Source organism: Mus musculus, chromosome 11 (genome assembly GCF_000001635.26).
Source record: "Mus musculus strain C57BL/6J chromosome 11, GRCm38.p6 C57BL/6J".
In the NCBI taxonomy this organism is placed as follows: Eukaryota; Metazoa; Chordata; class Mammalia; order Rodentia; family Muridae; genus Mus; species Mus musculus.
In genome coordinates this window covers 24,552,928-24,570,263 of record NC_000077.6, presented here as the reverse complement: position 1 = coordinate 24,570,263, position 17,336 = coordinate 24,552,928, and the positions used below count along the sequence as shown (strand labels likewise).

At 39.7% G+C, this 17,336-nt stretch overlaps 1 long non-coding RNA gene and 1 pseudogene across 1 annotated transcript in view; one reads left to right on the top strand and one right to left on the bottom strand.

The window, feature by feature from the left end:
• Positions 1-312: 312 nt before the first annotated feature.
• The window catches only part of 4933430M04Rik (RIKEN cDNA 4933430M04 gene), an 88,043-nt gene continuing 71,019 nt past the window's right edge, over positions 313-17,336 (bottom strand). Inside the window, exons 2-4 of the long non-coding RNA NR_045857.3 lie at positions 9,993-10,180; positions 9,743-9,794; positions 313-765 (exon numbers count right to left, since the gene is read on the bottom strand). This is a non-coding gene — a long non-coding RNA (RIKEN cDNA 4933430M04 gene). The remainder of the gene's footprint in view (positions 766-9,742; positions 9,795-9,992; positions 10,181-17,336) is intronic.
• Positions 16,281-17,019, top strand: Gm12067 (predicted gene 12067; annotated as a pseudogene).

The window sequence follows — 17,336 nt, the reverse complement described above, 5'->3', positions numbered from 1 at the left end:
AGAGGACAAAGGACCATGGGAAGTGGACTTACCATGATTTCTAAATGTCCTTGCAGAAGAACTAATGAACAAGACAAACATTGCTGCTAAGTTAACATCCAATAGAAAGAAGGAGAGAAATAGAAGAGAGCAGAGGGATAGAAAGAAAACAACTGCTCAGAAAACTTAAGCAGGAAGCCCTTTAAACTGCCTCAAAAAAAAAATGTAAGAATTCTGCCTTGTGTCATAGTGAAAAGAGAGCAAAAATATCATTTCTTTTTTTTTTAAAGAGCAAACACCAAAATTGCCATTAAGTCAACAAGCATTAGCTTGAGAGCTCTGACCTGCAGGTTTAATAATTAGCTTTGAAAGTGATTGTTCACCAGTCCACCTTGATTTCCTTACATAGGATGGGGTAATGTCAATATTGGCAGGCAATTCTTGAAAGCCCAGCTGTGTAGCAATAGTGTCTACACTGAGCATGTGGGCCACAGAGCAAGGACAGGGGTTAGGAATCCTTGTTCATTTTGATTCATGGTTGCTTTTTTTCCCCCTCCCTTTTCATCTCCAGGTCATAAACTTTTTATTGTCAAGTAGCATTACTTAGCACTGAACTAGAGAAATCACTGCTGCAGCCTTATCTGGTAGTTCACAGGGAAGCTCCAAAGGCAATCTTGAGCATGATTTTTCTGTTCATCTGTGTTCTTTTCACTAGACATCTTGGACTTCATTCATTCTTCATTTACTATTATTTGATGACCTGCAGTAACTCCCCGGTCTCTGCATCTGTTAAAGAAACAGAGACAGAAGAGAAAATAATGGCAAAAAAACCCCACAAAGACAAATTATATATATATATATATATATATATAATATATATATATATTCTATGCCACAGAGATCCTGCCAAGACCAGAGGCAGAGACACTCTCCTTGTTGGAAAAAATTTGAGATTCATTTGAAAAAGGAATTCCTCGGGTGAAAACTCATGAGGCTAGAGATAGGGAGAGGTTCCATAAGGAAGAACAATGCTAAAAAGAGCCTCGAGAGCAAGGAGCACTGTTCCTTAAAGGAATAATCATAATAATGAGTCATGTCACTACAGAACTCACCATCAGGATTGGTAGTCAGGCTTCCCAAAGTTCTCTCCATGTTCCCAACAACTCTAGAAAGTACATAATATAATTTTTATTCTTATCAGATGAAAATCTGGAAAATGATAGTTTCTCAAGTTTGAGTTGCCAAAGAGTAGGAATGAATAGCAGCTGACTCCAGAGACCATGACAGAGATCACCACCATGACAGAGATCAGAAGCATGCCTGAAGGGAAGATGGGAAATGGGGACAACTGTGACTACTGGAAAGAGGCCGGGATGCTGACTGAGCATTCTTCACAAGCTACGGTGGATTTAGGCAAGAATGACAGATGATCAGATTAGTAAAGATAGCCTCAGCAAAGAACTGTAACAGGAAAAGGAGCAAGAGAAAGGCAGCTTTAGCATTAAATCCAAAAGAAATATTATTCCTTTCTTCCTTCCTTCCTTCCTTCCTTCCTTCCTTCCTTCCTTCCTTCCTTCCTTCCTTCCTTCTTTCTTTCTTTCTTTCTTTCTTTCTTTCTTTCTTTCTTTCTTTTTTTAGATATTTTATTTATATTTCAAATGGTATCCCCTTTCCTACTTTCCCCTCCAAAAATCGCCTATCCCCTCCCCCTCCCCCTGCTTTCAACTTACCAACTCTCATTCCTGGTCTTGGCATTCCCTATACTGGGGCATAGAGCCATACAGGGGCATACAGGATCAAGGGTCTTTCCTCCCATTGATGACCGACTAGGCCATCCTCTGCTACAAATATAGCTAGAGCCACAAGTTCCACCATGTGTTTTCTTTGGTTGGTGATATAATTCCAAGGAGCTCTGGGGGTACTAGTTAGTTCATATTGATGTTCCTCCTAAGTGGCTTCAGACACCTTCAGCTCCCTGGGTAGTTCTCTGGATCCTTCATTGGGGACCTTGTGCTCCATCCAAAGAATGACTGTGAGCATCCACTTCTGTATTTGCCAGGCACTGGCAGAGCCTCACAGGAGACAGCTATATCAGGCTTCTGTCAGCAGGCTCTTGTTGGCATCTGCCTAGTGTCTGGGTTTGGTGGTTGTTTATGGGATGGATCCCCAAGTGAGGCAGGCTCTGGATGGTCATTCCTTCAGGATCTGCTCTGAACTTTGTCTCTGTAACTCCTTCCATTGGTATTTTTTCCCCATTCTAAGAAGGAATGAAGTATCCACACTTTGGTCTTCCTTCTTCTTGAGTTTCATGTGTTTGAAAATTTTATCTTGGGTGTTCTAAGTTTCTGGGCTAATAACCACTTATCAGTGAGTGCATATCATGTGTGTTCTTTTGGAATTGGGTTATCTCACTTAGGATGATATCCATCCATTTGTCTAAGAATTTCATGAATTCATTGTTTTTAATAGCTGAGTAGTACGCCATTGTGTAAATGTACCACATTTTCTGTATCTATTCTTCTGCTGAGGGACATCTGGGTTCTTTCCAGCATCTTGCTATTATAAATAAGGCTGCTATGAGCATAGCGGATCATGTGTCCTTATTATAAGTTGGAACATCTTCTGGGTATATGCCCAGGAGAGGTATTGCTGGATATTCTGGTAGTACTATGTCCACTTTCTGAGGAACCACCAAACTGATTTCCAGAGTGTTTGTACCAGCATGCAATCCCACAAGCAATGGAGGAGTGTTCCTCTTTCTCCACATCCTTACTAGCATCTGCTGTCACCTGAGTTTTTGATCTTAGCCATACTCACTGGTGTGAGGTGAAATCTCAGGGTTGTTTTGATTTGCATTTCCCCAATGATTAAGAATGTTGAACATTTTTTTAGGTACTTCTCGGCCATTCGGTATTCCTCATTGAGAATTCTAGGTTTAGCTCTATACCCCATTTTTAATAGGGTTATTTGATTTTCTGGAGGCCAACTGCTTGAGTTCTTTATATATATTGGATATTAGTCTCCTATTGGATTTGGGATTGGTAAAGATCTTTCCCAATCTGTTGGTGGCCTTTTTGTCTTGACAGTATCTTTTGTCTTACAGAAGCTTTGCAATTTTATGAGGTCCCATTTGTCCATTCTTGATCTTACAGCACAAGTCATTGCTGTTCTGTTTAGAGATATTTTCCCATGTGCCCATGTCTTTGAGGCTTTTCCTCACTTTCTCCTCTGTAAGTTTCAGTGTCTCTGGTTTTATGTGGAGTTCCTTGATCCACTTAGACTTGAGCTTTGTACAAGGAGATTAGAATGGATCAATTCACATTCTTCTACCTGCTAACTGCCAGCTGAGCCAGTACCATTTGTTGAAAATGCTGTCTTTTTTCCACAGGATGGTTTTAGCTTCCTTGTCAAAGTTCAAGTGACCATAGGTGTGTGGGCTTATTTCTGGGCCTTCAATTCTATTCCCTTGATTTACCTGTCTGTCACTGCACCATGCAGTTTTTATCACAATTGCTCTATAGTACAGCTTGAGGTCAGGATGGTGATTCTGCCAGAGTTATTTTTATTGTTGAGAATACTTTTTGCTATCCTACATTTTTTGTTTTTTTAGATGAATTTGCAAATTGCCATTTCTAACTCTGTGAAGAATTGAGTTGGAATTTTGATGGGGATTGCTTTGAATCTATAGATTGCTTTTGCAAGATAGCCATTTTTACAATATTAATCCTGCCAATCCATGAGCATGGGAGGTCTTTCCATCTTCTGAGATCTTCGATTTCTTTCTTCAGAGACTTGAAGTTCTTATACTGATCTTTCACTTTCTTAGAGTCATATCCATGCATTTTATGTTATTTGTGAAAATTGTGAACGGTGTTGTTTCCCTAATTTCTTTCTCAGCCTGTTTATCCTTTGAGTAGAGAAAGGCCACTGATTTGTTTGAGTTAATTTTATAACCAGCTACTTCACTGAAGCTGTTTATCAAGTTTAGGAGTTCTCTGCTGGAATTTTTAGGGTCACTTATATATACACTGTCACATCATCTGCAAATAGTGATATTTTGACTTCTTCTTTTCCAATTTGTATTCCCTTGATCTCCTTTTGTTGTTTAATTGCTCTGCCTAGGACTGCAAGTACTATATTGAATAGGTAGGGAGAGAGTGGGCAGCCTTATTTAGTCCCTGATTTTAGTGGGATTGCTTCAAGTTTCTCTCATTTAGTTTGATGTTGACTACTGGTTTGCTGTATATTGCTTTCATTATGTTTAGGTGTGCATCTTGAATTCCTGATCTTTCCAAGACTTATATCATGAATGGGTGTTGGATTTTGTCAAACACTTTCTCAGCATACAACAAGATGATCATGTGTTTTTTTGTCTTTGAGTTTATTTATATAGTGGATTACTTTGATGGATTTCCGTATAGTAAACCATCCCTGCATCCCTAGGATGAAGCCTACTTGATCATGATGAATGATCATTTTGCTGTGTTCTTGGATTCAGTTTGTGAGAATTTTATTGAGTATCTTTTCATCAATAAGCATAAGGAAAATTGGACTGAAGTTCTCTTTCTTTTTGGGTCTTTTTGTGGGTTACGTATCAGAGTAATTGTGGCTTCATAGAACAAATTGGGTAGAGTACCTTCTGTTTCTATTTTGTGAAATCGTTTGAGAAGAATTGGAATTAGGTCTTCTTTGAAGGTCTGATAGAACTCTGCACTAAACCCTTCTGGTCTTGGGCTTTTTTTGATTGGGAGACTATTAATGACTGCTTCTATTTCTTTAGGGGATATGGTGGGGCTGTTTAGATAGTTAATCTGATCTGGATTTAACTTTGGTACCTGGAATCTGCCTAGAAATTTGACCATTTCATCCAGGTTTTCCAGTTCTTTTGAGTATAGCCTTTTGTAGTAGGATCTGATGATGCTTTGGATTTCCTCAGGTTCTGTTGTTATGTCTCACTTTTTATTTCAGAATTTGTTAATTAGGATACTGTCCCTGTGCCCTCCAGTTAGTCTGGCTACAGATTTATCTATCTTGTTGATTTTATCAAAGAACCAGCTCCCTGTTTGGTTGATTCTTTGTATAGTTTTTTTGTTTCTACTTGGTTGATTTCATCCCTGAGTTTGATTATTTCTGACTGTCTACTCCTATCAGGTGAATTTGCTTCCTTTTGTTCTAGAGCTTTTAGGTATGCTGTCAAGCTGCTAGTGTGCTCTCTCTAGTTTATTTTTGGTGGCACTCTAAGTTATGAGTTTTCCTCTTAGAACTGCTTTCATTCTGTCCCATAAGTTTGGGTATGTTGTTGCTTCATTTTCATTAACCTTTAAAAAGTCTTTAATTTCTTTATTTTTTCCTTGACCAAGTTATCATTGAGTATAGTATTGTCCAGCCTCCATGTCATTGTTGGCTTTCTATTATTTATGTTGTTATTGAAGATCAGCCTTAGTCCATGGTGATTTGATAGAATGCATGGGATAATTTCAAAATTTTTGTATCTAGTGAGACCTGTTTTGAGACGATTATATGGTTAGTTTTGGAGAAGATACTGTGAGGTGCTGAGAAGAAGGTATATCCTTTTGTTTTAGGGAAAAGTGTTCTGTAGATATCTGTTAAATCCATTTCTTTCATAACTTCATTAGTTTCACAGTGTCTCTGTTTAGTTTCTGTTTTCAGGATCTATCCACTGATGAGTGGGGTGTTACAGTCTCCCACTATTATTGTGTGCCGTACAGTATGTGCTTTGAGCTTTACTAAAGTTTCTTTAATGAATGTGAATGCCCTTGCATTTGGAGCTTAGATATTCAGAATTGAGATTTCATTTTGGAAGATTTTACCTTTGATGAGTATGAAGTGCCTCTCCTTAGATTTTGGTTTGTTTGTTTAACTTTGGGTTGGAAGTCAATTTTATTCTATATTAGAATGTCTACTCCAGCGTGTTTCTTCTGACCATTTGCTTGGAAAATTATTTTCCAGCCTTTTGCTCTGAGGCAGTGTCTGTCTTTTTCCCTGAGATAGGTTTCCTGTACGCAGCAAAATGTTGGGTCTTGTTTATATAGCCACTCTGTTAGTCTATGTCTTTTTATTGTGGAATTGAGTCCACTGATATTAAGAGATATTAAGGAAAAGTCATTGTTTCTTCTTGTTATTTTTGATGTTAGCATTGGGATTCTGTTCTTGCAGCTATCTTCTTTTAGGTTTGTTGAAGGATTACTTTCTTGCTTTTTCAAGGGCATCATTCCCCTCCATGTGTTGGTGTTTTCCACTTATTATTCTTTGAAGGGCTGGATTCATGGAAAGATATGTTGTGAATTTGGTTTTGTCATGGAATACTTTGGTTTCTCCATATATGTTAATTGAGAGTTTTGCTGGGTATAGTAGCTTTGGCTGGCATTTGTGTTCTCTTGGGGTCTGTATAACATCTGTCCAGGATCTTCTGGCTTTCATGGTCTCTAGTGAGAAGTCTGGTGTAATTCTAATACGTCTGCCTTTATATGTTACTTGACTTTTTTCCCATACTGCCTTTAATATTCTATCTTTATTTAGTGCATTTTTTGTTCTGATTATTATGTGTCAGGAGGAATTTATTTTCTGGTCCAGTCTATTTGGAGTTCTGTAGGATTCTTGTATGTTCATGGGCATCTCTTTCTTCAGGTTAGGGAAGTTTTCTTCTATAATTTTGTTGAAGATATTTACTGGTCCTTTAAGTTGAAAAATCTTCATTCTCATCTATGCTTATTATCCTTAGGTTTGGACTTCTCATTTTGTCCTGCATTTCCTGGATGTTTTGAGTTAGGATCTTTTTGCATTCTGCATTTTCTCTGATTTGTTGTGTCTATGTTTTCTATGGAATATTCTGCACCTGAGATTCTTTCTTCCATCTCTTCTCGCATCTATGGTTCCTGATATCTTTTCTAGTATCTCCAGAGTTGTCTTCCTTTGTGATTTCTTTATTGTTTCTACTTCCATTTTTAGATCCTGGTTGGTTTTATTCAATTCTTTCACCTGTTTAGTAGTGTTTTCCTATCTCTCTTTAAGGGATTTTTGTTTTTCTTCTTTACGGGCTTCTAGCTGTTTTCCTGTGTTTCCTGTATTTCTTTACGGTAGTTACTTATTTCCTTCTTAAATTCCTCCATCATTATAATGAGAAGTGACTGTAGATCCATAACTTGCTTTTCTGGTGTGATGGTGTATCCAGGACTTGCTATGGTGGGAGAGTTGGGTTTTCATGATGCCAAGTTACCTTAGTTTCTGATGCTTCTGTTCTTAGGCTTGCCTCCTGCCATCTGATTATCTCAAGTGCTTGCTGCCCTCAATATATCTGATTGGAGCCTGTCCTTCCTATAAGCCAGGTTGATTCAGGCAGGACTCTTCAGAGTCCAGCTTTCTCTGTGATGCTGTGATTCCGGGCTTCTGTGAACCTGAGATTCTGGATGTGTCAGAGTTCTTGGAAGTCAAGCTTCCTCTGAGACCCTGAAATCCTGGTGTGGCCAAGCTTCTGATATCCTGGAATCCTAAGATCCTGGGTGTGTTACAGCACCTGGAAGTGGCGTCTCCTCTGGGGACCACGGGGCTGTCTGGTGTGTTCGAACCCATGGTATACCAGCACCAATCAGAAGGAACCTGAGCCACTGGCCATGCAGGCCCCCCGTGTCCTTGATCCGGCTGTCACAGGCCAGTCACAATTGGTTTGGAACAGATGTTGTGTTCCACTCACCAGTGATCCTAAGATTCTGGGCGTGCTAGGGCACCTGCAGTGTGGAGAGTCCTCTGGGGACTGTGGGACCATCTGCTGAGTTCGCGCCCAAGGTGGCCTACAGCTTGCACCGACCGGAAGCCCTGGTTTCTTTTTATAAAATCCAATACACACACAGACACACACACAGAGGGACAGAAAGAGAGAGAGAGAGAGAGAGAGAGAGAGAGAGAGAGAGAGAGAGAGAGAGAGAGAGAGATGTTTGCATATAAAATAAATAAATGTAAAAAATGAAAACAATACAAAAACTTTTTAAATTATAAAGAATAGTGCAAATATTGCTTCTAGCCAATAGGAAATGAGGGAATTTGGTTTCACCCTCTACAGCCTAAAACAATTAAAAAACAAGCAACAAATATCGAATTAAAAATGCATTTTAGAGTAGTAACTACTTGTTAAATTCCAGGGTTCTCATGGAAATAAACATTGAATCTTTATGGTCCCCATTTTTCCATTCATTGCTGTGACAAGCTATCTGAAAGTATGTAAAAGGAGCAAAGTTGTAATCTGCTCATGTTTTAATTCATGGTCACCTGGCCCAGTGAATTTGGACCCATGGAGAGTCCTATCATGGTTAGGGAGAGTATGATAATCCTATCATGGCACTTGTCTTAGTTAGGGATTTATTGCTGTGAAAAAAACAGCATGACCAAGGCAGATTTTATAAAGGACAATATTTAATTGGGGCTGCCTTACAGATTCAGATGGTCAGTCTATTATCATCATGGTGGAAAGCATGGCAGCATCTAGGCAGATATGTTGCTGAAGAAGGAACTAAGAGTTCTACATCTTAATCAGAACACAGACAGGAAGAGACTGTCTTCTGCAGGCAGACATGAGGAGGATCTCTTCTGCACTGGGCAGAGCTTGAGCATAGGACCTCAAAGCCTACCCCCACACTTCTTCCACAAGACCACACGTCCTAGTAGGAGCATTTCACATAGGCCAAGCATATTTAAATCATCAAATTCTACTCCTTGGTCCCACATGAGTTTATGGGAGCCATACCTAGCCAGAGCATAATACAAAATACATTTAATCCAACTTCAAAAGTCCCCATAGTCTCTCATAGTCTCAACACTGTTTGAAGCTCAAAGTCTCTTCTGAAATTAATGCAATCTCTTAACTGTAATCCCCTATAAGATCAAAATTAAAAAAGCAGATCATAGACTTCCAACATCATGAGATATATACATTACCATTCTAAAATGTCATAGTGAGGAAATACTGGACCAAGCCAAGACCTAAACCAGGTAGGCAAACTTTAAATTCTGCATCTCCATGTCTGATGTCAAAGTGTTCTTCAAATCTCCAACTCCTTCCATCTTTGTTGACTGCAACAACCTTCTTTTTCTTGGGCTGGTTTCTACTTCTTGGTGGCAGCTTTCATCAGCAGGTACCCCATGGTTCTGAAATCTTAATATCTTGGAATATCCAAGGCCACTTCGACCTTACAGCTTCTTGTTCCAATGTCTAGGATCTACAGATGATATGATCTTCTGTAGTCCTCCAAAAGAGGAGTACATCACTTCCTCAGCTCTGCCCTCTATAGTACTCTAGGTTTTTGTTGACTCTATTCCATTACTGCCAATGGTCTTGGTGGTCATCCCTTGGTACTGACATCTCCAGTATGGTCAGGCCCCTCACAGAAATACCCAGTCTCTGGTACCAACTTCTGTCTTCAGTAAGGTTTTACTGCTATGGAGAGACAACATGACCAAGACAACTTTTATAAAGAACACCATTTAATTTGGGCTGCCTTACAGTTTCAGATGTTCAGTCCATTATCATCATGGCAGAAAATATGGCAACATGCAGGCAAATATGGTGCTGGAGAGGAGCTGAGTTCTATATCTTGATCCAAAGACAACCAAGAAAAGACTGTCTTCCACAAGCATCCAGGAAGAGGGTCTCTTCTGCACTGGGCAGGGCTTAAGCATAAGACATTAAAACCCACCACCACAGTGATGCACTTCCTCCAATAAGGCTACATCTACTCCAACAATGCCTTACCTCATAATAGTAGACCTTTCTACGTGTCAAGCATATTCAAACCTTCATAGCACTTGAGAAGAAAAAGAGAGAAAGGAATGTGAAATACAATACTTCAAGCATACCCCCCCAACCCCACATCCCACCCCCACCAAGACTTTCTACTAAACTCCACTTGCCAATATCACCATAAAGTGGCAGCCATAACTTGGACCCATGAGGCTTTGAGCATGATTTAGATCCAAATTCACAGTATTTTCCCCCAAATTACCACTTGCAGAAGGTTCCAGATCACTGTGCAAGGAGAGCGATTTTCATGGAGTCCAGTGCTCTTCCAGGACACTGTTTTCTTATTGATAGTGAAAGTATCCAGGGAAGATACTGTTGGAGGAGTGCTACAGAGACACAAACTGGGTGGTAGCTTAGGAAGGTCCACGCAGAATTTGGCAGAACAGTAACCTGCTAAAGGAAATTGGGAACTTAGCAATTCCAGCAGGGGTGAGGAGTGGGGCAATAGGGGTTGGAAATAGCAAAAAAAAAAAAAAACATAGGGCCACTCTGCCAGCCAGTTTCAAGTACAATAATTGTACAAATGAAGGTTTTGCTTTAGTGGTGGGAAAATTAGTTCTAAACTACTCTGATCTAGCCTGATAAATACAGGTATGATCTACAAGACTCAAACTACTTCCAAATAATTTTATAATATCTCAGAATAAAGCTCAAAATATTTATAAGAACACTAAATTACCATACTAGTTAGAACCAAAGGTAAGTGACCCACCTGCCAGCTGAACTGTCCCATACCCAAGATTCGGTTCCCAAAGCCTATTCCACCCCCATTCCATCTCACTGCAATGCTCTCCCCATGCTATATCCCTGGCTCCAACATAGGTGGAGTTCTGCTCTCTAGGTTCAGACCACATCAGTCAGAAGAACTAGTATCATTTGAAGAACAAATGCAGACCAAGCAAACCAGAAATAAAAGGTAGGTGAACTCAGCCAGAGTTTCTTTGGTGGACCAGAGACCACACCAGCCACCAGAACTCCAGACAGGAAGCCTATTTGTAGGCCTCTTCCTCTCACTCATAACTCCCAATTTCCATCCCCCTCTTCATCAATATAGCCCACGCTCCCAACTCCCCAGCTCAGGCAGAAACCTCCTGCTACACCCAAAGCCAAGCTAGCCACCGTAAGTCCAGCCCCTTAAACAGAGGCTGCCTACTGAGTCAGAGATCATGCCAGTGGCCAGAAATTAGGGTACAAAAACCAGACAGACAAATAGGAAACAAAAACCAAAGAACAAAACACCAATCCAATAGAGACAAACTCAGAAGTCAGCACCTAGACCTATAGTCATCCTAAACCCAGATACCCCAAATGCCAGTGTAAGAACACATTTAAAATATCCAGGGCAACATGGCATGACCAGCGCCTAGCTATTCTGCAACACCAAATATTGGATGTTACAATACAGATGAAGCACAAGAAAATGACCTTAAAAACAACTTTATGGAGATGATAGAAGTCCTTAAAAGGAAATGAAAAAAAAAAAAACCCTTTAAATTTTTGAGGAACCTCCCTGGCAATTGGAAAAGAGACACCTTGTTGTTGGTGCTGTTCTTCTTCAAGGGCAGAGCAGATGGCAATTCTTTGTTCATCCTAGATTTATGCCCTGCTTGGTGGCCAAAGCTACCAAGACTGTCTCAAGACTAGGACTCATAGAAGTCAACGCAAATCAAATCAAATCTAAGCACTGCAGTGAAAAACAAAGACCTGTGGACCACCATGCAACCCACACTCCAGTGCATCCACTAGATGCCATGCCACTCAGCAAAGAGGGAAGATGTTACCCAGGAGTCCACCAGCCATGTGTTGAGCCTACAATAAGAGCTACCACAATGTACAAGTATGTGGTAGTCAGAGATGGAAGAAAAAGAGAAGTGGAGACGTTTGAACAGTATGAAGAGAGATGAAATTGGAGACTGGAGGGTAGAGAGGATTAGCCTGCTATCAGTGGCCAGTCCCGCCACTCAGGGCCATGGTGAAGTCCAAGCAAATGTCCTATTGAAGGCCATGTCTGAGTCCATAGCTACTCAGTGGCATGGGTCTGTTGATGTTGGTGGATCATATTACCACTAAAAAGCATAGTTATGTCCATGGTGGGGGAAGCATTGGGGACCTTGTGTATGTCCAGGGGCTGTGCATAACTGGCCACACCCTTCACTGGATGTGGCACTCTGGAAAGCTATCTTCATTTTTCACTAGTTGGAGCACTCAGGAGAGTTGGACTTGTGCCTCGCCCAGGTAGCACAGTAGAGCTTAGTTTGGAGACATGGGTGCTGGCAACCCAGTCCCGAGGGCATGAGAGCAAAAGAACTGACCCTGCCTCCTGCCAGTGGTGGCATTAGGTGGCCTAGTGCTCCAGCAGTGCTGGAGAGTTCACCCTGATGGTGTGGATAAGGGAGAGCTGGTGGGCTGAGCAGCTTAGATATCACTCAAGTCCAAATCTAGGGGCCTGAATTGGCCCACCCCAAATCTACTACATCATCTTTGAGCAGTTGGGACATGTAAAAGGACCAGTCCTGATGATCCAAAGCAGCAGGATCTCTGTGACACAGGGCAACAACAAAGTAACTGGGAGAACTTATGATGAGTATTGATGGAGCTACAGAATCAAGAGATTGTGAATCAGACCAATGATGAATTGTAATGAACATTTGCAATTGAAGATGTATGGACAAGAGGGATACATCATGAGACACTGTGACATACTACAGCCTCCATGATGAGATGTTTTCGATGCCTTGGGCTTTTTGTTATTGTTGTTTGTTTGTGTGAGTATTATATTGGGGAAAAGACTGTAGTTCAAAAGGTGGATATGAGGGGGACAAGGAGATAAGCAGGACTGGAGTGCATGGTGTGAAACGTACAAGGAATCAATACAAAGTTTTTAAAGATCAAGTAAAAGACAAACAAAAATTGGAGGAATTCAATAAATGCCAAGAAAGTCAACAAACAATAAAACAAGTGAAGGAAACTGTTCAAGACCTGAAAATGGAAATAGAAGCAATAAAGAAAATGAAAACTGGATATCCTGGCAAGCCTAGCAGCCATGAGGTTGGCCTTATCTTCTGATGCTCCATCTTCTGGTTCACACCTCTACCTGCAATCCCAGATCTGCACTCCATTACCCAGGACACAGCTCAGCCTGCCTCTAGGCTGCCTACTACACCCAAGACAACCAGCTCTGCATACTTCCCTGGAGGCCCACTGCCACCCAATCAGAGGCCTGCTGTCACCCAAGACAATTAAAGGCCTGCTGCCATTAGAGACTACTAGCTATACCTGCAGTCCCAGAGTCAAGCTACCAGGCAGGCAAATACCAGAGACAACCATACGGTTAAAGGCAAGCATGAGAACAGAATTAAGAAAAGCCAGGGCAATAGGGAACTATCAGAACCCAGCTCTCCTACTACAGCAAGCCCTGCATATCCTAAGATACCTTAAGAGAAAGACAATGACCTTAAATAGAATCTTATGGAGATTATAGAGACATTTAAATGGGAAATAAATACATTCTCTAGAGAAAAACAGGAAAATACAACCAAATGAATAAATAGAAAGAAATACAGGAAAATACAAAGAGGGGAAGAAAATAAATAAAACTATTCAATACCTCAAAATGGAAATAGAATCAATAAAGAAAACACAGAGGCAATACTAGAGATAGAAAACCTAGGAAAGAGAACAGGAATTACAAACAAAAACATCACCAACAGAATACAAGAAATGGAAGAGAGAATCTCAGGAATAGAAGATATCATAAAAGAAATAGAAACATTGATCAAACAAAATGTCAAATCTAAAAAGTTTCTAAGACAACACTTCCAGGAAACTTGGGACACTATGAAAATACCAAACCTATGAATAATAGGAATAGAAGAGAATTCTCAGATTAAAGGCTAAACATATCTTCAACAAAATCATAGAAGAAAATTTCCCTATAGTGAATGACTACTGTGCCAAGAAGAATATTAAAGACTTCCTAAAATTCAATAGATACAAGTGTACAGCATGCCCAACCTTACCAGGCCCAATGAAAGCTATGCCAAGAGAAAAGTTCCTGTGCCTTCATAAAGAAATTGAAGAGATCTCATACTAGTGATTTAACAGCAAACCTGAAAGCTCTAGGGGAAAATCATAAAAACAAAAAGACAAAAAAACAGCAAACACACCAAATCACAGAGTAGTAAATGTGAGGAAATAATCAGGCAGGGAGCCAAAAATCGATAAAATAGAGACAAAGAGCAATACAAAGAATCAATGAAAAAAAAAGAATTGATTTACTGAGAAAATCAACAAGATAGACAAACACTTATCCAAACTAACTAAAAGACAGAGTGACAATATCCAAAATAACAAAATTAGAAAAGAAAGGAGGGCATAACAACAGACACTGAGAAAAATCCAAAGAATTATTGGGTCATACTTCAAAAACCTATAATGCACTAAATTAGAAAATCTGAGAGAAATGGATGATTTTCTAGATAGATACCACCTACCAAAGTTAAACAACAATAACAACAACAAAATCAGGTAAACTATTTAAATAGTCCTATAACCTGTAAAAACAAACATAGAGGCATTCATTAAAAGTCTCCCAACCAAAATAGTCTAAGACCAGATGGTTTTAGAGTAGATTTCTATCAACTTTCAAAGAATAGCTAGTACCAATACTCCTCAAATTATTCCACAAAATACAAACAGAATAAACAATGTCAATTTTATTTTAAAAGGAAGGCCATAGTCACCCTGATACCCAAACCACATAAAGATTTAACAAAGAAAGAGAATTACATACCAATGTCCCTCATGAACATTGATGAAAAGACAAAAAAAAAAACAAAAAAAAACCTCAATAAAGTAATTGCAAACTGAATCCAAGAACACATAAAAAAGATCATCTTCTATGATCAAATAGGCTTTATTCCAGAGACACAAAGGTGTTTCAATATATGTTGATGTAATCCATCATATAAAAAAACTGAATGAAGAAAACCATATGATCATCTCATTAGATGCTGAAAAGGCCTTTGACAAAATCTAACACCTGTTCATGATATAAGTCTTAAAGAGATCATGAATAAAAGTGACATACTTCACACAATAAAGGCAATTTATAGCAAGCCTATAGCCAACAACAAATTAAATGAAGAGAAACTTAAAGCTATTCCACTACAATTGCTTTAAGTTTGCAGTCAGGAACAAGAGAAGGTTGTCTACTTTCTCCATATCTATTTATTATATAGTACTTGAGGAGTAAACTTGGCAAAGACTCATAGTAATGGGCCGTCTTCTGTAACCAAGGTCTCAAGTAGAGGGATTAGGACACTAACACATCCAAAAAAACCTTCAACCTACAGATTATCCTGCCTGCAGAGTGTTCTGGGATCAGAACATAGCATAAACATCATTAGAGAGACCAGAGAGACTTCATCCAGCAACTGATGGTAATGGATGCAGAGTCCTACAGCTAAGCATTAGGTAGAGCTTGAGGACTCCTGCAGAGGAGGGAGAGGAATGATCAAAGAAACCAGAGAGGACAGTGACACTAGGAGAACACAATCCACAGAATCAAGTGACTGGGACTCAGAGAGAGTGGCAGAGATCAGGGAAGTTGGAGGGGTATGACCTAGGTCCTCTGCATATATGTTAGGGCTGATTAGCTTGGTGTTCTTGTAGGATTCCTAACAGTGAGGAAGGGAGTTGTTTCTGACTCTTTTGTGCTTGCAGTACCTTTTTCTTCCTATTTAATTGATTTGTCCAGCCTTGATGTGATGGTCTATCCTGGTATATTGTAGCTTGCTATGCCATGTTTGGTTGGTGTTCCTGGAAGGCCTGCTCTTTTCTAAGGGAAGGTGAATGTGGTGTGGATCTGGGGAATAAAGGAGATTGGGGGAGTGGAGAGACTGAGGAACGGAGGGAGTGGAAACTGTAATTGAGATGTAATATGTGAGAGAAGAATAAATTTTTAAAAAGAACAGTCAAATATGGAACATCTAACAAGATCAAATTCATAATCTCTACTATCCAATTAAAATCATCAGGCCTACAAATAATAGAAAAATATTATCATAATTAAAAGAAAATTAAAAAAACTCAAACAGAGCCAGGCGTGGTGGTGCACGCTTTTAATCCCAGCACTCAGGAGGCAGAGGCAGGTGAATTTCTGAGTTTGAGGCCAGCCTGGTCTACAGAGTGAGTTCCAGGACAGCCAGGGCTACACAGAGAAACCCTGTCTCGAAAAAAACAAACAAAAAAACCAAACCAAAACAAAACAAAAAACCCTCAAACAGACCCATGATAGAATTAGTAGACAAGCACATTAAAAGTAATTAAAATGATATTTGTTAACAGGTAAAAAGTGAAAGATTCCTCACTCTGGAAGGAAACACTATATTATACACACACATACATACCATATATTACACCAGAGAAAATTAGTATGTCTCCTGAACAAGGATGGCAGAAACACTTGTGAAATGCTCCATACTTTCAGAGAAGTATGGAAATCGGTGTTGCAACACCTGGAAGACCGATGGACATTTGAAAGTGTGGAGCAACCTATCTGAGAACAACCTATCTTAACTTGGTGAAGCTGATAGAATGCTTGACATGGGCTTTGAACACCAATAAGGAAAATCATGAATCAAATAAGACCTGATAGGCAAGCATTAATGTAGAGTGCAATCTGGCCAAAAGAAGTAAGACAGCTTGATGACGATTTCCTGATAGACTATATTCATATCAATATTGGTGCACTAGAACTGAGCACAAAACATAACAAAGACTGTGGATATATGCCATGATGTAGAAAAGGGTGAAATAAGTTTTCATCGAATGATCATGCATGAGGAGAATAAAACCATTGTGGTTTTTTTGTTGTTGTTGTTTGCTTGCTTTTTAATGAAAAGAAAATTCGATGAACTTACCAGAAAATTGAGGAGGAATGGGTGCCCTACCATGGGCATCTATATTGACAAAAACCAACAGGAGCATGGCTAGGTTCTAAATAAATTCAAACATGGAAAAGCTCCTATTCTGATTGCAATCCATATGGCCTCAAGAGGTATCGATGTGGAGGATGTGAAATTTGTCATCAATTATAACTACTCTACTTCCTCAGGGGGTTATATTCATCATATTGGAAGACATGCTCACACTACCAACCAGGCACAGCACATACATAAAGCAAGTGGGCAACTGTCTTAGGATTTCTGCTGCTGTGAAAAGAAAATATGATCACAGCAACTCTTATAAAGAAAAACATTTAATTGTGACTGGCTTACAGTTTCGGAGGTTTAACCATGGCAAGAAGCATGACAGCATGCAGGTAGACATGGTGTTGGAGAAAGGGCTTGGAATTCTACATCTTGATCCAAAGACAGCTGAAGAAGACTGAGACACACTGGCTTGCCTTGAGTTTGTAAGATTTCAAAGCCTGCCTCCACAGTGACAGACTTCCACCAACAAGGCCACACCTTCTAATAGTGTCACTGACTATGGGCTAAGCATTCACACACAGGAGTCTATGGGGGCCATTTCTACTCAAATT